Source organism: Geotrypetes seraphini, chromosome 1, assembly GCF_902459505.1.
Source record: "Geotrypetes seraphini chromosome 1, aGeoSer1.1, whole genome shotgun sequence".
Classification (NCBI taxonomy): domain Eukaryota; kingdom Metazoa; phylum Chordata; class Amphibia; order Gymnophiona; family Dermophiidae; genus Geotrypetes; species Geotrypetes seraphini.
In genome coordinates this window covers 150,551,529-150,577,272 of record NC_047084.1, presented here as the reverse complement: position 1 = coordinate 150,577,272, position 25,744 = coordinate 150,551,529, and the positions used below count along the sequence as shown (strand labels likewise).

Below are 25,744 nucleotides of genomic sequence, written 5' to 3'. Positions count from 1 at the left end.
TCCCAAATCACAATAGTGTCCGGATCATGGCAGAGCTTAGAATGACATGTCATCACTGCCTTCAGCCCGGCAGCTGCCAAATCAAAGATTCACTTGTAGATAAAATCCACTCTGTAGTCCTGAACATCTTTCAGCACCACCACCCCCCTTACTGGAGAGAGACATGTGTTTAGTAACCTGTGCCACCAAGGAATCAACTTTCAGAAACACAAAATGCTGCTAAAGGCATCCGCCATCAGATAGAATCGAGCCATGACTCTGGGGCCCTCAATCACCTCCCAAATGTCTGCAAGCAACTTGACTATGTCCGGATGATCATGAAAAGAGGCCACCTGTGGTCTCCCATTACTCATAAGGGAGCATTCAGCGGTGACAGATAGAGCAAGCTCCAGCTTCAACTCCTGGAGGAACTCAGAAATCAAATCAACCAGATGAGTGGGTTTAAAAAATCTCCACACTGTGGGATCCTCACCCAGATCCGGAGGTTCACCCAAATCCTGATCTTGAAGATCCGCGAGAGCTGCAACGTTCCCTGTGGTGGTAGTGCCAGCCTGTGTAAGAAAAGGCATGGTCAGGGTGTCCTTGTCGACCACAGCAACTGCCAGCGCACTAGCTTTAGCCACTATGGGAGAGCAGAGCACAATCCCTGGGTCTTGGGAAGGAGGAACCTCCCTGCGGAAGGTCGGCTGGCATCAAGTTTCTTTGCCAAATAATCCCGATACATCATGTTAATAAATTTGGAGGAAAACCAGTCATCCGCGGCAGGAGCCACCTCCTGCAGACCCTTCTTAGCATGCTTGGAGGACTTATTAGGTTTGGCCGACGAAGCGCAGCTGCGCTTAACAGGAACAATTATGCCGTCCTCAGGGCCCGTAGTCAACTTTTTTGGGTTCCATGGCCAGAATAAGAAGCATGACACCCCCCCCCCCCCTTCAGAGGTCAAGAGTACTTGGGTCGCTGAAATTTCGCCCCCTCTCACGCCGCAATTCACATGGAACATGGCTGCCCTACGAATAGCCATCCACCACAAATAAGGCATGAATCTGAAGTATCCTGCCTTGGGGACTTCATCTGAGCGGTTTTCTTGTAAAAATGAAGCTCAAAGGCAAAAAACAATTTTTTAAATTCCAATTAAGAAAAATCCAAGATGGCCACCGAGCAATTTTCTAAAGAAAATAGCTCAGGAAAAGCACAGGAACCCCCCAAAAAGCAGACTTTTAAGGGCCCCCCAAAATTGATGTGACAGACTGTCAGCTCTGTACTCATTGTACCATGAGGTGCTGTGTATTGCTGCAATAGAAGCTAAAACAGCTAACAGGGAGATTCTCTGCAAACATGAAAACTGGACTTCTGGTCTTCTGACTGCCCTCCAGGCCCCATACCAATGGCCAGAGATCTCCGCCACCACCAGACACCCACACAGATGCGACTTGACAGAGGGACGTAGTTGGCTCCAAACCCGGGCACACCCCCTGAAAATAGGCTTTATGTAAAAACTGTGATCTCCCACAGACAGAACTGTTCCCACGAGGAACCTCTACAGCACAAGGACGGAATTTGTGAAGAAAAATACTGAAGTTAAAGAAAAATAAACACAAAAAACACGAAAAGAAAAACCATGCTCTTACAATCTGGCTTGTAGGAAAAAATGGATTCCTGGAAGGCAGTCCTGAGGTAAGAGGGGAGGGGCTCAAGACTCTGTATAATGAGTTCTCTACAAGAAGTCTGACGACTATAGGAAAATAACCCACCAGTCCAGGAATACAGTGGGATTGTACATGAAGAACTGATTGAAAGACAGAAAACAGAGTAGGTTTAAATGGTCACTATTCTGAATGGCAAAGGGTAAATAGTGGGGTTCCCCAGGGGTCTGTGCTGGGATCGCTTCTTTTTTTTTTTTTTTTTTAAATATCATGTTTATTGAGACACAGGACAACTGGACAGCAAGAGCCCATGACATAGCATCAGTATAAACAGAGCGGCAAATAAACAATAGCAGAGTGGTACAAGCAATAGAAAGGAACTCACAAAGCGTTCAGATGACAACATAGTACCACTTCATGGGCATTGGAAAAGAGGCATGCTAGGCTCGCAGACCAGCGCCCTCCGTCCATTTTGAATATGGAGAACAAACAACCCAAATCCCCAAACGATTCAGGACAAGCATATCACAGCCATACACATCAAACTAAACCAAAAAGAAACGCAGCCATACTCTACAGACGCACCCAGCCATTCACACACTCACAACCACAAACCCCAATCACACTCTCTCTGCCGGCATTGGTATATTGGCAATATAAGTGGAAAAAGGATCCAGAAATCCACACAATCTACCCTGAAGAACAGTCTATATCAACGAGGCATCCATATCCAAAAACTGCTGCCAGAGGGAGCAGTAAGACCTCCAGTGGTCCAGTGTTCGGGACCCATAAGTGTCCAACTCAAAGCGGGCTTGCTGTTGCATCATGGTCACCCACTGGTTGTAGGACGGAGCCTCCTCTGAAGTCCAATAGCTCAAAAGAAGTTTTTTCCCCACAAGAATTGCATGTAAAACAAATTTCTGGGCAGGGAAGTCCAGGCCTTGGTTTTGGAGGTCACAGACATCCCCCAACAGCAGAGCAGGTGCATTCCATGGGAATGTGCACTGCAGTAAAACAGCCAAACACTGCCTGACTATGGGCCAGAAAGCCAGTTTTGAACATACAAAGAAGGAGTGCAGGAAATTACCCCTATGGATTTTACATTTAAGGCACTTATCATCAGGCCATAACCCCATGACATGTCCCCGGGCTCGGGTAAGGTAAGAACGATGCAAAATTTTGTACTGTGTCTCTTGCAAGGTCGCCGCTTTCACATGGAGGTATAACGTGTGGAAAAGGAGTCTGATATCATGGATGGATACCTCCAGCTCAAGTTCGGCAGCCCACTCTCTTACCAAAGTATGTAGACAACTCTCCCCAAGCTTGTCCCTCCCCTCGCCATACCAAGTGGATATTTTATTGGTCTCTGTGGGGGTGGAGAGGAAAATCGTGTCCAAAGTGCCATATCCCCAGCTATCCCCATGAGTGCGCACTATAGTGTGATAGTAGTGATGAATTTGGAGATAAGTGTAAAAGTGGGCAGTAGGTAAAGACCAGGATGTGTGCATTTGAGCAAAAGAAGGGAACTCTCCTCCCCCCAACGCCAGCACATCACCCAGGGTCGTATCGCGTTCTGAGCGTCCTCTCAAACCCGCCATGCCCCCCACCCTGGGCGCAAAAACAGGAGTATGGAGAAGAGAAAGGAAGGGAGAAACGATAGGCAACTTGCCCTGGTGCACACGCCACCATCTCCAGGCTTTGCGAAAAGGGAGAAGAAATGGAAGAAAAGAAGTACAAAGCCCCCCACCCCCGCCTCCCGCCCCATGAACGAACGATGAAAAAGACCAGGGTGCGCAACAATCCTCCAGCAAGGCTGCAGGGGAATATCGACGCGAAGATACCAGTTGTTCATGGATCCAGCAGAGAAGCGCCGCCACATTGTAAACACGAAGAGCTGGTAGGCCTAAACCCCCTCTGTCTCTACTCTGAGACAATTTAAGAGCATTGATGCGGGCCACTTTCCCCCTCCATACAAAAGAGCGGATAATAGATTGGTAAGAACGTTCGTCCGTACGAGAAATCCAGACGGGAATGGTTTGTAAGGGGTACAGCAGTTTCGGAAATATCACCATTTTTACCAAGGCCACACGACCCAGCAGGGATAGGGGGAGCGATTGCCACTTGAGACAAAGAGCTTTAATCCGTCCAATAGTAGCAGTGACGTTGGCATCATACAACTTACGGTGGTCTCTATAAAGCATAATGCCTAAATATTTCAGTTTCCCAGGTGCTATACCCACTCCCAATCCCTGACACCACGGTTCCACAGCGGAGTTTCCTAACAAAAGAGCCTCTGTTTTCTCGAAGTTAATTTTGAGACCGGAAAAGACGCCATAAGACCGGATAATCGACATTAAGGCTGGCATAGTCCGGTCAGCATGGTTAACATATAATAGCATATCGTCAGCGAACATGCTAATGCGAAATTCCCGGCTGCCCACCCGGAGACCCTCCAGCTGGGTGTCCCGGCGGATCTGGGCAGCTAAAGGCTCCAAGGAGAGAAGAAAGAGAAGCGGCGAGAGGGGACAACCTTGCCGTGTACCCCTCCCAAGAGGGAAGGGATCCGAAACTCCACCGTTCACCAACAATTGAGAGTGAGGATTATGATACAACGCTAACAACCATGCAATGAAGTCTCCTTGGATACCAAAACGTTCAAGGGTCCCAAAGAGATGGGTCCAAGAGACCATGTCAAACGCCTTCTCTACATCTAAGCTGGTAATAAGCGCTCTATCGGCGAGGTCATGAGGGGATTGGAGCACCGCAAGGACCTTCAAAAGGTTCATGGAGGCATGTCTGCCTGGTACAAAGCCCACCTGATCTTCATGAATTAGAGAAGGCAGAAAAACGTTGAGTCGTGCTGCAAGTATACTCGCCAAAATTTTTATATCCTGGTTGAGAAGTGATATAGGCCTATAAGACCCCAGAACATCAAGTGGCCGCCCCGGCTTGGGAAGAATGATGACATGCGCTCGGTTGTGAGAATCCCCCGGAGGGGTAGCAGTGCGGAGACCCATAAAATAGTTCTGTAAAGAGAATAAAGCTGAAGGTTCCAAGAGTTTATAAAACTCTGGGCCCAGACCATCAGGTCCCGGAGTCTTGGCTAGTTTGAGTTTTTTGATGGCCACCTGCAACTCCTCGCCTGTAATAGGGCCATTAAGAGCAGCACGTTGGACATCATTCAGACTAGGGAGAGAAATGCCCTGAAAGAACTGGTCACTAGTGGCCTCATCATAGGGTTGAGCGGCATAAAGATCGGAATAAAAGTTCACAAATTGTCGTGTAATAGCCTGCTGAGTAACATGAGTAGTTCCTTGTTTGTCTTTGATAGCAGTTATAGTGTGTCGCGCTTTATGAGGTCGCACCAAATTGGCCAACAGCCGCCCCGTTTTATCACCCCACCGGTGTAATTTATATTTATAGCAATAAATGTTACGGCTAGCTCGTTGATCTAAAAGAAGATTAATTTTAGATTTAAGAGTACTTATGATCTGTCTGGTGTTATCATCAAGTCGAGAAATATGAAGATTCCTATAAGCAGCAAGGTCTCTAGACAGAGAAAGAAGTTCGCTATCACGTCGTTTTTTCAAGGAGGCAGAGTAAGCCAGAATGTGTCCCCGCATGACCGCCTTAGCGGCTTCCCAATATATAACTGGGCCCACATCGTCCACAGAGTTGGTGTGAACAAATTCATCCCACTTCTTCTGGAAAAACTCACGGAACGAGGCGTCATTAAAGAGATGGGGAGACATTCGCCAAATACGACCCACTGCCGGAGAGCCAAACTGTAAGGAGAGGCCTAAAAGGGCATGATCAGAAATCAGCGGCACAGAAATGCTGGCATCCATCAGGTGAGGGAAGAACGAAGCAGAGATAAGGATATAATCGATGCGCGAATAGGTCGAGTGGGGGTGGGAGTAGAAAGAAAAATCGTATTCATCCGGATGCAAGGTACGCCATGAGTCCAGCAGACCCAGTTCCTTCATGAGGAAGTGCACACCTTTGGTGAAATGTCCCTTCGGTTTAGCGGGTTTGTGATCCCATTGGGGGTGAGCTACAAAGTTGAAGTCACCACCCAAAATGAGCGGTTGAGGCAGATGCGGAGCCAGGTGGCCCACCAAGGACACAAAAAATGCAGGGTTATAGAGGTTTGGAGCATAGACATTACATAATACCAAAGGTTTGCCCCATAGTTCCCCAACCAGGATAATGTACCGGCCATGGGGGTCAGCAATCTGGCTATGAATATGAAAGGGTATGTTTTTGTGGATAAGGATAGCCACCCCGCATTTCCTAGTTGTATAAGAAGCATGGCACACCTGCCCCACCCAATCCCGGCGAAGCTTACCATGTTCAATAGGCGTCAGATGGGTCTCCTGTAAGTAGGCAATGTCAGTGTGTTCCCTCTTAAGATAGGCTAACAGTTTTGTACGTTTAATAGGTGAATGGATCCCATCCACATTTAGGGATTTCACTTTCAATAAGGGCATAGCAAAGGAAGAGCACAGAGCAAGAAAAGACAGATATGAAGCGAACAAGTGGACCAGAGTGGGACATCCCAGCTATGTCCCTCCCCGGAAAACATACACATCATCAGAATTGAAAATGCCAACAGTAAAATACCCCCACAAGCCCCATCAAACCGGCAGAGAAAACAGTCATACAACCCCAAGCATACCACCACACACAAGCTAATCATACAATTCACTCCCGTCCCCTCCCTCCCCACCCCCACATATTCCAGACCCAAACAGAGCATGGGAAATCCCCTGCTAGACCCCAACCCTTAGAATCCCCAACCCTGTAGCCCCAGGCCGCACCAAATCGGACAGTGCACCGACCCCAGAGCCGCCAGAGTGTGGTAAGACCAGGGCCCCCTGAAAGATAAAATGCAAGGCAAACATAGCCGATAGTGACATCTGCAGCATGAATAAAGTCCCAAAGTCCATTAAGACAAATTCTGAGAGAGAATATCGAACTGTATAAAACAAAAAAGAATCTCCATTTAACAATTAACATGTGGAACCAGAAGAGTGCAGTTCACCGCACAATCTAGCCCCTGTTGAACAAAACTCGTGGAGAAACAAAGAAATATGCTGAACATTGGAGAAGAATACTTTCAATGTCCCTCGTCAGATATGGCCAGCATACAGGGCTAAAAGCAACCACCAGAGGCCCTGTGGAAATAGAAGAGTCAAGGGCTGCGGCTGAAGAACACTGACCCACAGGCCACCACTGCCACTGTAACTAAATGAGGTAGCTGGTGCTGGAGGGCTTGCTAGGTGGAAAGCAGACATGGCGTTCTAAAGTTAGGTGGGCAACTGCCATCAGGAAAGTTTCATCCGCCTCAGTCCCCTAAGGCATCCATCCAGCCGCCCCCGCATCCAACGCAACAAGGGGCAATTGGCAATCATGGCTTACACCGCCACCTTCCCGCTGCCAACAGAGACAGGGAACACAAAACCTGGAAGGCTACATGGTGGCTCTCGAGAGGGCTTGTGCCGGGCCAATTCAGGAAGGGTGCTGAGCCCCCTGTAATGGAGCCGGTAAAGATCTAATAAACCCCTCCAGCTCTTCAGGTGTGTTATAGAAAGCTGTAGAGTTATTATAGGTCACTCTTGCCCAGCAATGAAAAGCGGATATTGCGCTTAACCAACTCACTGCAGTGGGGCGCCATGGCTCGCCGCTTCGTGGAGACTTGAGGCGAGAAATCCTGGAAGATGAGCACCTTACGACCCTCCAGATGCAGGTTAAGATCCCTTCCCTTGCGGTATTGGGCCAGCACACGCTCCTTCATAGCATAATTGAGAAAACGTGCGATGACTGGCCGAGGCCGGGAATCTTCATCGCGGCGGGAGCCCAGTCTGTGAGCCCTCTCTATAGAAAATGGCGCCAGCTGGTCAGGCATAGCAAGAGCCTTGGGCAGCCACTCCTCCAGCCATGTGCGCAGATCGACATCCCTGATGGAAGTGGGGATCCCCACAAACCTCAAATTCTTGCGACGTCCTCTGTTTTCCATATCTTCAAGACGTTCCCCCGTGGCTGCAGTCGCTGATTCCAGCGTGCGAAGGCGCTCTTCAATATTGGCCGTTACGTCCTCCTGCTGGGCTACCCTGTCCTCGACGCGCTGGAGCCGGCCGGCTTGCGAATCTAAACTTTCTTTGATACCTTCCATGAAGGTGTGTATGGTAGCAAGCTTGTCCTCCATGACTAGGGTCAGCGATCGCGTGAGCTCCTGAACCGCAGCAGCTTCCAGGGTGAAGACCGGCACCTCGTGGTGTTCCGCCATCTTGCCGTCCTGTCCCCTCTGCTTATCTCTCACAGTTCTGGCCGATTTCGCTGCCATCAACCCTGCCTAGCCCAAAGAAACGTTTCGGAGCAGAAGCAACACAGCGAGGCCGTTCAGGGTCGCAAGGTTAGTCGGCGTGCCGCTCGGTGAAAAGCTGGTGAAATTGCAAGGTATGTCAGCGCGGCCCGGAGCTACACCGAGGCACGTCCGTTCACCCTCCCGGCATCACGTGCCCCGGATCGCTTCTTTTTAACATATTTATCAATGACCTAGAGATGGGAATAACTAGTGAGATAATTAAATTTGCTGCTGACACAAAGTTGTCCAAAGTTGTTAAATCGCAAGAGTGTGAAAAATTGCAAGAGGACCTTGTAAGACTGGGTGTCAAAATGGCAGATGACATTTAATGTGAGCAAGAGCAAAGTGATGCATGTGGGAAAGAGGAGTCACTGTCCAGGAAAAAGATCTAGGAGTCATCGTTGAGGATAAATTGAAACCCTCAGTTTAAAGTGCAGCAGCAGCTAAGAAAGCAAATAGAATGTTAAGAATTATCAGGAAAGGAATGGAAAACAAAGATGAAAATGTTATAATGCCCTTGTATCACACTATGGTACAGCCACACCTCAAAAACTGTGTGCAATTCTGGTTGCCATATCTCAAAAAAGATATAGTGGAATTAGAAAAGGTACAGAGAAGGGCAATGAAAATTATACAAGGAATTGGACTACTTCCCTATGAGGAAAGACTAAAGCAGCTAGGGCTCTTCAGCTTGGAGAAGACACGGGCTCAGGGGTGATATGATAGAGGTCTATAAAATACTGAGTGGAATGGAAAGGGTAGATGTAAATTGCTTGTTCACTCTTTCCAAAAACAAATCTACTTAAGGCATCCCCCATTGAGAGAAAATTGGATGGAGAACTGCTGAGTTGAGTGTCCATTCATGAGGTTAAAGAATTCTGCTGAGTTTGTCAGCCAAGAAATTCTATTCCCCTGAATATAGATTGCTTTGAGAAAGATGTTGCGAGCAATCAACCAAAGCCAAATCTTCTGAGCCTCTTGACAGAGGAGAGAACCTGGCCCACCTGGCTGTTTTATGCAGCCCACAGTGCAATGCGGCATTTTCATTGCCATCCCCGGTGTTATCTTCTAGCTGGCTCCATCCTCCTCACTGCCGCAGTGCACAAAGCCGCAGGCGGCAGCTCCTACATGCGTCCTAGTTGAGGCACAGCATGGAGGGAGGGAAACAACAAATGTAGGGGAATGATTTTATTTTCAATTTAGTGACAGAACTGTGTCAATTTTGAGAATTTTCATCTGCTGTCTATATTTTGCATTGTTCAGGAAGAAATGCATTTGTTTCTTTTTCTCTGGGGTTGTACTACATGCAGAGTCTTGAATGTTAAGGTTTCGTTTGTATATATTAATACTTTTAATTTTTGGTCCCATATTTGCATGGGGTTACCTATATTCTGGTAGGAATGAATGTTGAGAAGCATACAGTGTGCTTTGTTGTTAACCATTATGTGTTGTTAATAAGATTATGTTATGTGTGCATATTTGAAAAATGAATGGAAAAAATGGTGTTACAATTAGTACTATTATGGGAGTGGGGTCTGGGGCAGAGATGGGCGGGATCTGGCCTGCAACTTAGCCTGTGTTTTGGATTTTGGCCCCTTAATGTGATTGAGTTTGACACCCCAGGTTTATATAGTACATAGCGATTTGATTGTCCGTGCTTGATCGACTATTAAATGCTGAAAAGCTCTGAAAGCATAGTAAATTGCTCTGAGTTCCAGAAGATTTTATGTGAAAACATTGTTCTCTTGAGAGCGAAGGCCATACAGATGTGCTCCCCAAGCATAGGTTGACGAATCCATTGTCAGAACTTTTTGATGAGGAGGCATATGAAACAAAAGACCTCTGGAAAGATTGGAAGAGTTCATCCACCACTGAAGCGACTGAAGAGACAAGGTGATAGAGATGCGTTTTGATAGTGGGTCGAGAGCCTGAGGCCACTGTGAAGCCAGAGACCACTGAGACATCCGGAGATGAAGCCTGGCCAGGGGAGTCATGTGGACTGTGGAAGCCATGTGACCCAGAAGAACCATCATGCGCCTGGCTGAAATCAACTGAAGCTGGGCAATCTTATAACAAAACTGAACTAAAGCAGTAGTCTCAAACTCACGGCCTGTCAAGTACTATTCTGAGGCCCTCGGTATTACCGTATAAAGAATGATTCTTTATGGAAAACTATCTATCACTAAGTGTCTGGCGGTTGCGTCCAGCGGTCACTGTAACCTCATGCAAGCGCTTTCCTGCATCTGAGCTTGATTGTGAGGTGGAGTGGAGAGGGCAATCGCGTACAGACGCAGGAAAGCGCTTGCGTGAGGTTACAGCAGTGAGGTGGGCAGCGGGTTCCAGAATGTAAGGTAACCATGGAGGCAATGCAGCTTGTGCGTGTGTCCAATGTTGGAGGAGATGAGAGCTGAAGGCGGTTGTGGATGCAACTACCAAACACTTAAGGCAACTACCGAACACAAGTTTTCCAAAAAGAATCATTCTTTATAATACCAAGGACCTCAAAATAGTTGGTCCAAAATCTTGTCTCTTGCAGTTGATACTTTGATAGTTTTTCACTTTCTGCACACAATTACAGGATCTGCAGGGCAAAAAAAAGGCACTGTGGATCAATTTGGAAAGAGGAAATAGTGAATATATTTACATTGGTGTGATATACAGGCCTCCTTCATAGACAGAAGAAGTAAATAGAGATTTAACAGTAGACTTTCAGAATATATCTAAAAAATAGGTGATTTTAACATGCCGGATGTTGATTGGGGTATCCCTATTGCAGGGTCTTCTAGAAGTAGGGAGATTCTGGATTCTCTACAAGGAGAACTGTTCCAGCAGTTGGTAATGGAACCCACACGGGATGGGATCATAGTGGACTTAGTGCTTACAAACAGGGAAAGTGTTTCTGATGTTACAGTGAGTGATCATGTGGCATCCAATAATCACTGCATGGTACAGTTTAATATTAAGATAGGTGTAGAGAGGGCTCATTCAAAAGCAAAGGTTCTAGACTTTTAAAAAAACTAACTTTGTTCAAATGAGGGTTTATGTTAAGGAACTATTGTCTGGATGGGAATATCTGGAAGGAGTGGAAATGCGGTGGGCAAAACTGAAAGGAGGATTGCAAGGGCGCCAATCTTTTTGTGAGGCAAGTAAATGAAAGTAAGAGGAAAAGAAGGCCACTTTGGTTCTCAAAAGTAGTAGCTGAGAAGGTAAGGAATAAGAGGTTAGCTTTTATAAACTACAAAAGATCGCAGAAAGAGGAAGACAGGCAAAAATATCCAGAAAAGTTATGAGAGGCTAATCTTGTAGTCAGGAACTCAAAGATGCAAATGGAAGAAAAAAATAGCTGATGCAGTAAAACGGGGAGACAAGACATTTTTTAGATATATTAGTGATTGGAAGAAGTGAAAAAGTAGCATTGCGAGACTCAAAGGTGAAGGGGAGGAATATGTAGAAGCTGATAAAGAAAAGGCCGAATTGCTTAACACAGTGTTTTTCAACCGCCGGTCCACGGTGTGATTGATGTGGCGTTATCTTCGAGCCAGCTTCCTCTTCCTAACTGATTCAGTGCACAAAATTACGGACAGTGGCTCCTACAGGCATCCTGCACCTGAACCGGAAGCCTTCTCTCTGATGTTGCAACGTCAGAGGGAAGGCTTCCAGATGAGGCACAGGACGTGCAAGTTGCAATTAGTACTATTATGGGGGCGGGGTCTGGGGTGGAGACTGGGTAGAGATAGGCGGTGTCTGGCCCACGACTTAGCCCCGTTTTCTTCAACTGCCGGTCCACGGAACAATGCCGGTCCACAGAATAATTATTTTATTTCTGCCAGTCCATAGATGTAAAAAGATTGAAAAACACTGGCTTAACAGATATTTCTGTTCTGTATTCACGGCTGAAGCACTAGGTGTGAGACCGCAGAAGACAAACGTGAATAGTAATAGACCCTGATCGATTTTCAGATGGTTGTGTTCGTGAGGAGCTAGCTAAAATAAAGGTAGACAAAGCAATGGGGCCAGATGGTGTACATCCTAGGGTGCTGAAGGAACTTAGGGAAGTTCTGGTAGCTCTGCTGACTGACCTTTTCAACGAGTCTCTAGAATCAGGAGTGGTACCAGAGGACTGGCAAAGGGCGGATGTGGTCCCACTCCACAAAAGTGGAAGTAAGGAAGAAATAGGGAATTACAGGCTGGTAAGTCTGACTGGTAAGCAAATTAATGGAAGCACTTTTAAAATAAAGAATGGTCAAGTTTCTGTAATCCTGTGGATTACAGGACCGTAGGCAACATGGATTCACTTGAGGTAGTCTTGTCAGACAAATCTGATCAATTTCTTTGACTGGGTGACCAGAGAATTGGATAGAGGATGTGCGCTAGATGTAGTGTATTTAGATTTTAGCAAAGCCTTTAAAAGTGTTCCACACAGACGTCTAATAAATAAACTGAGTGCCCTGAAGATGGGTCCCAAAGAGACAGGCTGGGTCAAGAACTGGTTGAGTGGAAGGCGACAGAGGGTAGTGATCAATGGAAATTGCTCTGAGGAAAGAGATGTTACCCAGTGGTGTGCCTCAAGGTTCTGTTCTTGGGCCTGTTCTTTTTAACATTTTTATAAACGATATTGCTGAAGGGTTGTCGGGTAACATTTGCCTCTTTGCAGACGATACCAAAATCTGCAATAGAGTAGACACGCCGGATGGTGTGAATATCATAAAAATAAGACCTGGCGAAGCTTGAAGAATGGTCTGAAATTTGGCAGCTAAAATTTAATGCTAAGAAATGCAAGGTCATGCATTTGGGCTGCAAAAACCAGAGGGAATGGAACAGTTTAGAGGGATGAAGAACTTATGTGCACGACAGAAGAGAAGGACTCATGTGTGATTGTATATGATGATCTCAATATGGCCAAACAAAAGATGACGGCGAAAGCTAGAAGGATGCTAGGTTGCATTGGGAGAAGTATGGCTAGTAGGAAAAGGGAGGTATTGATGCACTTGTATAAGGCTTTGGTGAGACCTCATTAGAATAGTGTGTACAATTCTGGAGGCTGCACCTTCAAAAAGATATAAAAAGGATGGAGTCGGTCCAGAGGAAGGCTACTAAAATGGTATGTGGTCTTCATCATAAGGCATATGGGGACAGACTTAAAGATCTCAATCTGTAGGAAAGACGGGAGAGGGGAGATTGATAAAGTAAATGTAAATGTGCATGAGTCGTAAAGTAAATGTGCATGAGTCGTAAAGTAAATGTGCATGAGTCGAGTCTCTTTCATTTGAAAGGAAACTATGCAATAAGAGTGCATAGGATAAAGTTAAGAGGTTATAGGCTCAGGAGCAATCTAAGGAAATACTTTTTTACAGAAAAGGTGGTAGATGCATAGAACAATCTCCCAGAAGAGGTGGTGGAGACAGAGACTGTGTCTGAATTCAAAGCACGTGGGATCTCTCAGAGACAGCACAGTTACTTACCGTAAAGCACAGTTACTTACCGTAACAGGTGTTATCCAGGGACAGCAGGCAGATATTCTTAACACATGGGTGACGTCACCGACGGAGCCCTCGGTACGGACCTTTTTAACTAGAAGTTTCTAGTTGGCCGCACCGCGCGTGCGCGAGTGCCTTCCCGCCCGACGGAGGAGTGCGTGGTCCCCAGTTAGTATAAGCCAGCTAAGAAGCCAACCCGGGGAGGTGGGTGGGACTTAAGAATATCTGCCTGCTGTCCCTGGATAACACCTGTTACGGTAAGTAACTGTGCTTTATCCCAGGACAAGCAGGCAGCATATTCTTAACACATGGGTGACCTCCAAGCTAACAAAGAGGGAGGTGGGATGGTTGGCCATTAGGAAAATAAATTTTGTAACACAGATTGGCCGAAGTGTCCATCCCGTCTGGAGAACGCATCCAGACAGTAGTGAGTAGTGAATGTGTGAACTGAGGACCAAGTGGCCGCCTTGCAGATTTCCTCGATGGGCGTGGAGCGGAGGAAAGCTACAGAAGCGGCCATAGCTCGGACCCTGTGGGACGTGACAGTTCCTTCCAGTGAGAGACCGGCCCGAGCGTAGCAGAAAGCAATACAGGCAGCAAGCCAATTGGAAAGTGTCCGTTTGGAGACAGGACGACCCAAACGGTTGGGATCGAAAGACAAAAATAGCTGAGGGGATGTTCGGTGAGCTCTGGTACGATCAAGATAGTAAGCAAGGGCACGCTTACAATCCAGCGTGTGCAACGCCTGTTCCCCAGGATGCGAGTGAGGCTTAGGGAAGAAGACGGGCAGCACAATGGACTGGTTAAGGTGAAAAGCCGAGACCACCTTGGGAAGGAATTTAGGGTGGGTACGCAGAACAACCTTGTCATGGTGAAAAACAGTGAACGGAGGGTCGGCAACCAGTGCATGCAGTTCGCTAACCCTCCTGGCAGAGGTGATGGCAATTAGGAAAAGCACCTTCCAGGTAAGAAGCCTGAGCGACGTTGTGGCAAGAGGCTCAAACGGAGGTTTCATGAGGGCTGAGAGAACCACATTCAGGTCCCAGACGACAGGAGGAGGCTTGAGAGGCGGTTTGATATTGAAGAGCCCTCTCATAAATCTGGAAACCAGAGGATGAGCCGTGAGGGGTTTTCCGAGAATAGGCTCATGAAACGCAGTGATGGCACTGAGGTGGACTCTGATGGAGGTAGTTTTGAGGCCAGCATTGGACAGTGAGAGCAAATATTCCAAGACAGTTTCCACCGCTAAGGAGGTGGGTTCCTGATGATGCCGGAGACACCACGAGGAGAATCTGGTCCACTTCTGATGGTAACATTGGAGAGTGGCCGGTTTCCTGGAGGCGTCCAAAATGAGGCGGACCGGTTGAGATAGATTCTCCGGAGAGGTCAGCCCGAGAGAAACCAAGCTGTCAGGTGGAGCGAAGACAGATTGGGATGCAGTAGAGACTGATGCTGCTGCGTAAGTAGAGTAGGAAACACAGGAAGTAGAATGGGTTCCCTGGAGCTGAGTTGGAGCAGGAGTGAGAACCAGTGTTGGCGAGGCCACCGAGGTGCGATAAGAATCATGGTGGCGTGATCTTTGCGGAGTTTGGACAAGGTCCGCAACATCAGAGGAAGTGGAGGGAAGGCATACAGGAACCGATCCCTCCAATCGAGCAGGAATGCATCCGGAGCCAGACGGTGAGGAGAGAAGAGTCTGGAACAGAATTGGGGCAGCTGATGATTGTGAGGTGCTGCAAAGAGGTCCACCTGCGGAGTGCCCCATCGAGCAAAGATGGATAGCAGAGTCGGAGGGTCCAACGTCCACTCGTGAGGTTGAAGGATGCGGCTGAGATTGTCGGCCAGAGAGTTCTGTTCGCCCTGGATATAGACCGCCCTGAGAAAGAGATTGCGGTCCGTGGCCCAGGTCCAGATGCGCAGAGCCTCCAAACAAAGGGGGCGAGATCCGGTGCCGCCTTGCTTGTTTATGTAGTACATGGCGACTTGATTGTCTGTGCATAGGAGGAGGACTTGAGGACAGAGAAGATGTTGGAAAGCCTTGAGGGCGTAGAACATGGCTCTGAGTTCCAGGAAATTGATGTGATGACGACGCTCCTGTGGGGTCCAAAGTCCCTGGGTGCGTAGATCTCCCAGGTGAGCTCCCCACGCGTAGGGGGACGCATCTGTGGTGATGATCATAGAGTGGGGGGGCAGATGAAAAAGTAGACCCCTGGAAAGATTTGAGGAGTTCAACCACCATTGGAGAGATTGCTGAAGAGATGATGTCACAGAGATGGGATGAGAAAGAAGATCCGTAGTCTGTGACCATTGGTTGGCGAGAGTCCACTGAGGTGTACGAAGGTGGAGACGTGCCAGAGGAAGGACATGCACCGTCGAGGCCATGTGACCCAGGAGGACCATCATCTGTCGGGCAGGAATGGAGGGATGCATGAGTACCTGACGGCAGAGATGGAGCAGGGTCTGCTTGCGATCGGAGGGGAGAAAGGCCCTCATTAGCGTGGTGTCCAGAACTGCTCCAATGAATTGAAGTCGCTGGGTGGGAAGCAAGTGCGACTTGGGGTAGTTGATCTCGAACCCCAGGAGGTGGAGGAGAGAGATGGTGTGATGAGTGGCTTGTAGCACGAGTTGAGATGAAGGTGCTTTCACCAACCAATCGTCCAAGTAGGGGAACACCTGGAGGTTGTGAGACCTGAGGAAGGCCGCTACCACTATAAGGCACTTGGTGAAGACCCTGGGCGAGGAAGCGAGGCCGAACGGTAGCACTTTGTACTGATAGTGGTGGTGCAGTACCTGGAACCGCAGGTAGCGGCGGGAACTCTGATTGATGGAGATGTGAGTGTAGGCCTCTTTGAGGTCCAGGGAACATAGCCAGTCGTGTTGAGAAAGAAGAGGGTAAAGCGTGGCAAGGGAGAGCATTCTGAACTTCTCCTTGACCAGACACTTGTTGAGGTCCCTGAGATCGAGAATGGGACGGAGGTCTCCCGTCTTTTTGGGAACCAGGAAGTAGCGGGAGTAGAATCCCTGACCCCTTTGATCTGGAGGTACTTCTTCGATGGCATTGAGAAGGAGGAGGGATTGAACCTCCCTCAGGAGGAGGGGGGTTTGAGATGAGTGTGAAGCAGACTCTATGGGAAGGTTGTCTGGTGGAAGAGTCTGAAAGTTGAGAGAGTAGCCGTGGCGGATGATGTTGAGGACCCACTGGTCCGACGTGATGACTTCCCAACGGCTGGAGAAAATGGTGAGACGACCCCCGATAGGCTGTGGAAGAGGTCGTGAGGGAGGATGACTGGCTATGCCCTGGAGAGAAGAGTCAAAAGGGCTGAGACTGTTTAGCAGGCTGAGGCGGCTTAGAGGGTTGAGTGGCCTGAGATCGAGCCTGGGCATGGTGCTGCTGTTGGCGAGGTCGCCGAGATTGTTGTGGAGGCGGATTGAGTGGCCTGGCTGAGAACCTCCGCTGGTAAGATGATTGGGGCCGATAGGGTCGAGCAGGCGGAGCCTTCTTTTTTGGCTTGATCAGGGTGTCCCACCTGGTCTCATGGGCCGAGAGTTTCTGGGTGGTGGAATCCAGGGACTCTCCAAAGAGTTCATCCCCGAGACAGGGGGCGTTGGCCAAACGATCCTGGTGGTTGATGTCCAGGTCGGAGACTCTGAGCCAGGCTAGTCGACGCATGGCTACGGCCATGGCAGAGGCCCGAGAGGTGAGCTCGAAGGAGTCGTATATTGAGCGGACCATGTATTTTCGCATCTGGAGAAGACCAGAGATGTGTTGCTGGAATAGCGGGACCTTGCGCTCAGGAAGGTACTTCTGAAGGGCAGACAGCTGTTGGACCAAGTGTTTTAGGTAGAAAGAAAAATGGAAGGAATAGTTGTTTGCCCTGTTGGCCAGCATGGCATTTTGGTAAAGCCTCTTGCCAAATTTGTCCATGGTCTTACCTTCTCTGCCAGGAGGGGTAGAGGCATAGACACTGGAGCCCTGAGTCTTTTTCAAAGTGGATTCCACTAAAAGGGACTCATGGGGCAATTGAGATTTGTCAAATCCAGGTATAGGGATGACTCTGTAAAGGTTGTCCAGCTTACGGGGGGCTCCCGGTACCGTGAGGGGAGTTTCCAAGTTCTTGTAGAACGTTTCCCGTAGGATGTCATGTACGGGAAGCTTGAGGAACTCCTTAGGAGGTTGCTCAAAGTCTAAAGCCTCTAGAAAGGCTTGAGACTTTTTCGAGTCAGATTCTAGAGGAAGGGACAGGGCAGCAGACATTTCTCTCAGAAATTTAGTGAATGAGGACTGCTCTGGTTTAGAGGTGGCATCGGGTGCCGATGGTTCCTCATCAGATGAGGAGGAATCCTTCTCGGTACCGAGTGGAGTCTCCTCCCACAAATCAGGGTCTCTGACCTCTGGTGCATGTCGAGACACCGGGGTGGAGGGCGCGGTGTGGCGAGTCTTGGACAAAGACTTACCAGAGCGCACTGAAACGGTACCAGGGGAGGACGATCGGCGCCGTTCTCGGTCCCGAGAAGAATGCCGTACCGCCTGGTGCCGAGGAGGATCCACTGTGGTCTGAGAATGAACCACCGGATCGGCGTGAAGGTGTTGAGCCGAAAGGATCGGCATAGAGGTGTTTACCGGTACCGAAGGAGTGGACACCGGAGGCTCGGTGCGGGGCTCGGGCCGGTCTGGTACCGGAAGGAGCGGTGCCAGGATAGAGGGTAACAGTTGTTCAAGTTGTTTCTTCAACTGCTCCTGAAGCTGAGCCTGAAGAATGACCGAGATACGGTCATCTAGGGGTGGCATCGGAACCGCTTTCTTTTTCTTCGGTTCCTTGGATGCCGCTCCACGCCCCGGCGATGAGGAGGCCGATGACGAGGCACTCACCGATATCGGGGCGGAGCGCTTGCGGGACCGGTGCGATGCCGGTAGGGACGGTGTCGCCACCGTAGCTGGAGGGCGCTCGAGGGAAGAGGAAGGCTTCTTAGCCGGCTTACCTGGCGCCAGCGGCGCCGATGCGGGGTCGGTCGGTGTCGAGGTCGACGGTGCCGATTTTTGAGGTACCGCCGTGGAAGGTGAGGAGTCCATCGCCGACTCGGTGCCGAAGAGAAGAGTTTGTTGGATTCTTCGGTTTTTAAGTGTTCGTTTTTGCAGGGTGGCACAGCGGGTGCAGGAGTCCGCCCGATGCTCCGGACCCAGACACTGCAAACACCAATTGTGTGGGTCAGAAACGGAGATCGGGCGTGCACACCGCTGGCACTTCTTAAAACCGACCTGCGGGGGCATGAAGGGGAAGATGGCCTCCGCAAAATCGAAGTCCGAGGCCTGTATAATGGCAACAGGCCCCGCCGGGGCAAAAACGAAAGAAAAAGGAAAAAAATGAAAGTTTTTTTTTTTTTTTTTTTGCAAATCAAAGAAAAATAAACCCGAAGGTAAAGAGAGAAAAAATTAGGAAAAAAACGCGAGCGGGAAGGCGAAAAAGTGATTTCAACGGCCGTTGAAAAAATACACGCGTCTTCTTCGCTCCGCGGAAACGAAGAAACTGGGGACCACGCACTCCTCCGTCGGGCGGGAAGGCACTCGCGCACGCGCGGTGCGGCCAACTAGAAACTTCTAGTTAAAAAGGTCCGTACCGAGGGCTCCGTCGGTGACGTCACCCATGTGTTAAGAATATGCTGCCTGCTTGTCCTGGGATAACAGGTGTTATCCAGGGACAGCAGGCAGATATTCTTAACACATGGGTGACGTCACCGACGGAGCCCTCTCGGTACGGACCTTTTTAACTAGAAGTTTCTAGTTGGCCGCACCGCGCGTGCGCGAGTGCCTTCCCGCCCGACGGAGGAGTGCGTGGTCCCCAGTTAGGATAAGCCAGCTAAGAAGCCAACCCGGGGAGGTGGGTGGGACGTAAGAATATCTGCCTGCTGTCCCTGGATAACACCTGTTACGGTAAGTAACTGTGCTTTATCCCAGGACAAGCAGGCAGCATATTCTTAACACATGGGTGACCTCCAAGCTAACAAAGAGGGAGGGGGGATGGTTGGCCATCATGAAAATAAATTCTGTAACACCGATTGGCCGAAGTGACCATCCCGTCTGGAAAAGGCATCCAGACAATAGTGAGTAGTGAACGTGTGAACTGAGGACCAAGTGGCAGCTTTGCAGATTTCCTCGATGGGCGTGGAACGGAGGAAAGCTACAGAAGCAGCCATAGCTCGGACTCTGTGGGCCGTGACAGCACCTTCCAGTGAGAGACCGGCCCGAGCATAGCAGAATGCAATACAGGCAGCAAGCCAATTTGAAAGGGTCCGTTTGGAGACAGGACGACCCAAACGGTTGGGATCGAAAGACAAAAACAGCTGAGGGGATGTACGGTGAGCTCTGGTACGATCAAGGTAGTAAGCGAGGGCACGCTTACAGTCCAGCGTGTGCAACGCCTGTTCTCCAGGGTGCGAGTGCGGATTCGGGAAGAAGACGGGCAGCACAATGGACTGGTTAAGGTGAAAAGCCGAGACCACCTTGGGAAGGAATTTAGGGTGGGTACGCAGAACAACCTTGTCATGGTGAAAAACAGTGAACGGTGGGTCGGCAACCAGTGCATGCAGTTCGCTAACCCTCCTGGCAGAGGTGATGGCAATTAGGAAGAGCACCTTCCAGGTAAGGAGCCTGAGCGAAGTTGTGGCAAGAGGCTCAAATGGAGGTTTCATGAGTGCTGAGAGAACCACATTCAGGTCCCAGACGACAGGAGGAGGCTTGAGAGGCGGTTTGATATTGAAGAGTCCTCTCATGAATCTGGAAACCAGAGGATGAGCCGTGAGGGGTTTTCCGAAAATAGGCTCATGAAACGCCGTGATGGCACTGAGGTGGACTCTGATGGAGGTAGTTTTGAGGCCAGCATTGGACAGCGAGAGTAAATATTCCAATACAGTTTCCACCGCTAAGGAGGTGGGTTCCTGATGATGCCGGAGACACCACGAGGAGAATCTGGTCCACTTCTGATGGTAACATTGGAGGGTGGCCGGTTTCCTGGAGGCGTCCAATATGAGGCGGACCGGTTGAGATAGATTCTCTGGAGAGGTCAGCCCGAGAGAAACCAAGCTGTCAGGTGGAGCGAAGACAGATTGGGATGCAGTAGAGACTGATGCCGCTGCGTAAGTAGAGTAGGAAACACAGGAAGAGGAATGGGCTCCCTGGAGCTGAGTTGGAGCAGGAGGGAGAACCAGTGTTGGCGAGGCCACCGAGGAGCGATGAGAATCATGGTGGCGTTGTCCTTGCGGAGTTTGGACAAGGTCCGCAACATCAGAGGAAGAGGAGGGAATGCATACAGGAACCGATCCCTCCAATCGAGCAGGAATGCATCCGGGGCCAGACGGTGAGGAGAGAAGAGTCTGGAGCAGAAGAGGGGCAGTTGATGATTGTGAGGTGCTGCAAAGAGGTCCACCTGCGGAGTGCCCCATCGAGCAAAGATGGAGAGCAGAGTCGGAGGGTCCAACGTCCACTCGTGAGGTTGAAGAATGCAGCTGAGATTGTCGGCCAGGGAGTTCTGTTCGCCCTGGATATAGACCGCCCTGAGAAAGAGATTGCGGTCCGTGGCCCAGGTCCAGATGCGTAGAGCCTCCAGACAAAGGGGGCGAGATCCGGTGCCGCCCTGCTTGTTGATGTAGTACATGGCGACCTGATTGTCTGTGCACAGGAGGAGAACCTGAGGGCAGAGAAGATGTTGGAAAGCCTTGAGGGCGTAGAACATGGCCCTGAGTTCCAGGAAATTTATGTGATGACGACGCTCCTGTGGGGTCCAAAGTCCCTGGGTGCGTAGATCTCCCAGGTGAGCTCCCCACGCATAGGGGGATGCATCCGTGGTGATGGTCATAGAGTGAGGGGGTAGATGAAAAAGAAGACCCCTGGAAAGATTTGAGGAGTTCAACCACCATTGGAGAGATTGCTAAAGAGATGATGTCACAGAGATGGGATGAGAAAGAAGATCCGTAGTCTGTGACCACTGGTTGGCGAGAGTCCACTGAGGTGTGCGAAGGTGGAGACGTGCCAGAGGAAGGACATGCACCGTCGAGGACATGTGACCCAGGAGGACCATCATCTGTCGGGCAGGAATGGAGGGATGCATGAGCACCTGACGACAGAGGTGGAGCAGGGTCTGCTGACGATCGGAGGGGAGAAAAGCCCTCATTAATGTGGTGTCCAGAACGGCTCCAATGAATTGAAGTCGCTGGGTGGGAAGCAGATGCGACTTGGGGTAGTTGATCTCGAACCCCAGGAGGTGGAGGAGAGAGATGGTGTGATGAGTAGCCTGTAGCACAAGTTGAGACGAAGGTGCTTTCACCAACCAATCGTCCAAGTAGGGGAACACCTGGAGGTTGTGAGACCTGAGGAAGGCCGCTACCACAATGAGGCACTTGGTGAAGACCCTGGGTGAGGAAGCGAGGCCGAACGGTAGCACCTTGTACTGATAGTGGTGGTGCAGCACCTGGAACCGCAGGTAGCGGCGAGAATTCTGATTGATGGAGATGTGAGTGTAGGCCTCTTTGAGGTCCAGGGAACATAGCCAGTCGTGTTGAGAAAGAAGAGGGTAGAGCGTGGCAAGGGAGAGCATTCTGAACTTCTCCTTGACCAGACACTTGTTGAGGTCCCTGAGATCGAGAATGGGACGGAGGTCTCCCGTCTTTTTGGGTACCAGGAAGTAGCGGGAGTAGAATCCCTGACCCCTTTGATCTGGAGGTACTTCTTCGATGGCATTGAGAAGGAGGAGGGATTGAACCTCCCTCAGGAGGAGGGGGGTTTGAGATGAGTGTGAAGCAGACTCTACGGGAGGGTTGTCTGATGGAAGAGTCTGGAAGTTGAGAGAATAGCCGTGGCGGATGATGTTGAGGACCCACTGGTCCGATGTGATGACCTCCCAACGGCTGGAGAATATGGTGAGACGACCTCCGATTGGTTGTGGAAGAGGTAGCGAAGGTGGATGACTGGCTATGCCCTGGAGAGAAGAGTCAAAAGGGCTGGGATTGCTTAGCAGGCTGGAGAGGCTTGGAGGGTTGAGTGGCCTGAGAACGAGCCTGGGTATGGTGCTGTTGTTGACGGGGCCGCCGAGGTTGTTGAGGAGGCGGATTGAGTGGCCTGGCTGAGAACCTGCGTTGGTAAGACGACTGAGGTCGATAAGGACGGGCAGGCGGAGCCTTCTTCTTAGGTTTTATCAGGGTGTCCCACCTGGTTTCATGGGCGGAGAGTTTCTGGGTGGTGGAATCCAGTGACTCTCCAAAAAGTTCATCCCCGAGACAGGGGGCGTTGGCTAGACGATCCTGGTGGTTGATGTCCAGGTCGGAGACTCTCAGCCAGGCCAGGCAGCGCATGGCTACAGCCATGGCAGAGGCACGAGAGGTGAGCTCGAATGAGTCGTATATCGAGCGGACCATAAATTTGCGCAATTGAAGAAGGCCAGAGATGTGCTGTTGGAACAGTGGAACCTTGCGCTCTGGAAGGTATTTCTGAAGGGCGGACAGCTGCTGAACCAAATGTTTCATGTAAAATGAAAAATGGAATGAATAATTATTTGCCCTGTTGGCCAGCATGGCATTCTGGTAGAGCCTCTTGCCAAACTTGTCCATGGTCTTACCCTCTCTGCCAGGAGGGGTAGAGGCATAGACACTGGAGCCCTGAGTCTTTTTCAAGGTGGATTCGACAAGAAGGGACTCATGGGGCAATTGAGACTTGTCGAATCCTAGAATAGGTATTACTCGATAGAGATTGTCCAGTTTACGGGGGGCCCCCGGTACCGTAAGGGGGTTCTCCCAATTTTTGTAAAAAGTCTCCCGTAGGATGTCATGTACGGGGAGCTTGAGGAACTCCTTAGGAGGTTGTTCAAAATCTAAAGCCTCCAGGAAGGCTTGAGATTTTTTAGAGTCTGATTCCAGAGGAAGGGACAAGGCTGCAGACATCTCCCTGAGGAATTTCGAAAATGAGGACTGCTCCGGTTTGGAGGTGGCATCGGGTGCCGACGGGTCCTCATCAGATGAGGAGAGATCCTCCTCGGTACCGAGAGGGGATTCCTCCCATATGTCAGGGTCTCGGACTTCTGGTGCATGTCGAGACACCGGGGTGGAAGGTGCGGTATGGCGGGTCTTGGATAAAGATTTCCCAGAGCGCACCGAGACGGTACCAGGAGAGGAAGACCGGCGTCGATCCCGGTCCCGGGAAGAATGACGCACTGCCTGGTGCCGAGGAGGATCCGATGTGGTATGGGAGTGAACCACTGGATGGGTATGAAGCTGCTCAGCCGAAAGAACCGGCATGGAGGTGTTGATAGGTACCGAAGGAGTGGATACCGGGGGTTCGGTACGGGGCTCGGGCCGGTCTGGTACCGGAAGGAGCGGTGCCAGGATAGTGGGCAACAGGTGCTCGAGTTGTTGCTGTAACTGTTCCTGGAGCTGAACTTTTAAGATGGCCGAGATACGGTCATCTAGGGGTGGCATCGGAACCGCTTTCTTTTTCTTCGGTTCCTTAGATGCCGCTCCACGCCCCGGCGATGAGGAGGCCGATGACGAGGCACTCACCGAGATCGGGGCGGAGCGCTTGCGGGACCGGTGCGATGTCGGTAAGGTCGGCGTCGCCACCGTAGTTGGAGGGCGCTCAAGGGAAGAGGAAGGCTTCTTAGCCGGCTTACCTGGCGCCAGAGACGCCGATGTGGGGTCGGGCGGTGTCGAAGTAGACGGTGCCGATTTCTGTGGTACCGCTGTCGATGTCGAGGAGTCCATCGCCGACCCGGAGCCGAAGAGAAGAGTTTGTTGAATTCTTCGGTTTTTAAGGGTTCTCTTTTGAAGAGTGGCACAGCGGGTGCAGGAGTCCGCCCGATGCTCCGGACCCAGACACTGTAAACACCAATTGTGTGGGTCAGTGATGGAGATCGGGCGTGCACACCGCTGGCACTTTTTAAAACCGACCTGCGGGGGCATGAAGGGGAAAATGGCCTCCGCAAAATTGAACCCCGAGGCCTGTATAATGGCAACAGGCCCCGCCGGGGCAAAATCGAAAAAAGTCGAAAAAAAGCAAGTTTTTTTTTTTTTTTTTTACAAAGCAAAAGAAAAAGATACCCGAAGGCAAAATAAGAAAAATTAAGGAAAAAAGCGCGAGCGGGAAGGCAAAAAAGTGGTTTCAACGGCCGTTGAAAAAACACACGCGTCTTCTTCGCTCCGCGGAAACGAAGAAACTGGGGACCACGCACTCCTCCGTCGGGCGGGAAGGCACTCGCGCACGCGCGGTGCGGCCAACTAGAAACTTCTAGTTAAAAAGGTCCGTACTGAGGGCTCCGTCGGTGACGTCACCCATGTGTTAAGAATATGCTGCCTGCTTGTCCTGGGATAAAGAAAGATAATGGTTACTGTGGATGGGCAGACTAGATGGGTCATTTGGCCTTTATCTGCCATCATGTTTCTAATTGTGCTAGATATAATTTACTTAGATTTCAGAAAAGCCTTTGACATCTTTCATTATATGAGGATCTTGAACAAACTTAACCGGCTAAAGTTAGGACCCAAAGTGGTGAACTGGATCAGAAACTGGTTGATGGACAGACGTCAGAGGGTGGTGCTTAATGGAATTTGCTCGGTGGAGTGCCTCAAGGATCGTCAATAGGGCCGATTCTATTCAATATTTTCAATATATTGCCAAGGATTAGAAGGAAAGGTTTTGCCTGTTTGCATCCTCCTCAACAAGATTGGTAATAGAGTGGACACCCTTGAGGGAGTGGAAAACATGAAATAAGATCTGCAAAAGTTGGAAGAATGGTCTAAAGTCTGGGTGATTTCCTTGATGCCAGAGCAATCCCAGTGTGAGAGGTAGTTGCCAAAGCCATTTTCCAATGCTGACACTGACAGATCAAACTTGGCACCAAAAGTTTTTGCACTGGTCTTTTCTGGCTCTTGGTCCTATTCTGCATACGCAAGCAAAGGACACAGGAAAATGTATTGTGGTCTGCTACCAAACACTGGATACACCAGCTATGGGTTATCAGTCCCAAAGATGACCATTACAGTTGGAACCACTTGAGAACCATCTGTGGCATGAAGGGAAATCAGCTCAGTGGTGAGGGGAGAGAAAAAAGCCACTCACCCTCAAAACAAATCAACACAATTTGGCCATAACTCAAGCCTAAGGGGGCCTCTGGAGCAGGAAAAGAATGGAAACCTTAAAACAAGGTTACACTAAAACAAAACTTACACTAAAAGAGCAAGGGAACAACAACAATAAAAGGATGAATGAAGGCAAAAAT

The 25,744-nt window shown here is 49.8% G+C and overlaps 1 protein-coding gene across 4 annotated transcripts in view; it reads right to left on the bottom strand.

Moving 5' to 3' along the window:
• SMARCA5 (SWI/SNF related, matrix associated, actin dependent regulator of chromatin, subfamily a, member 5) overlaps window positions 1-25,744 on the bottom strand; it is a 436,858-nt gene that overhangs the window by 386,492 nt on the left and 24,622 nt on the right. The window lies entirely within an intron of this gene.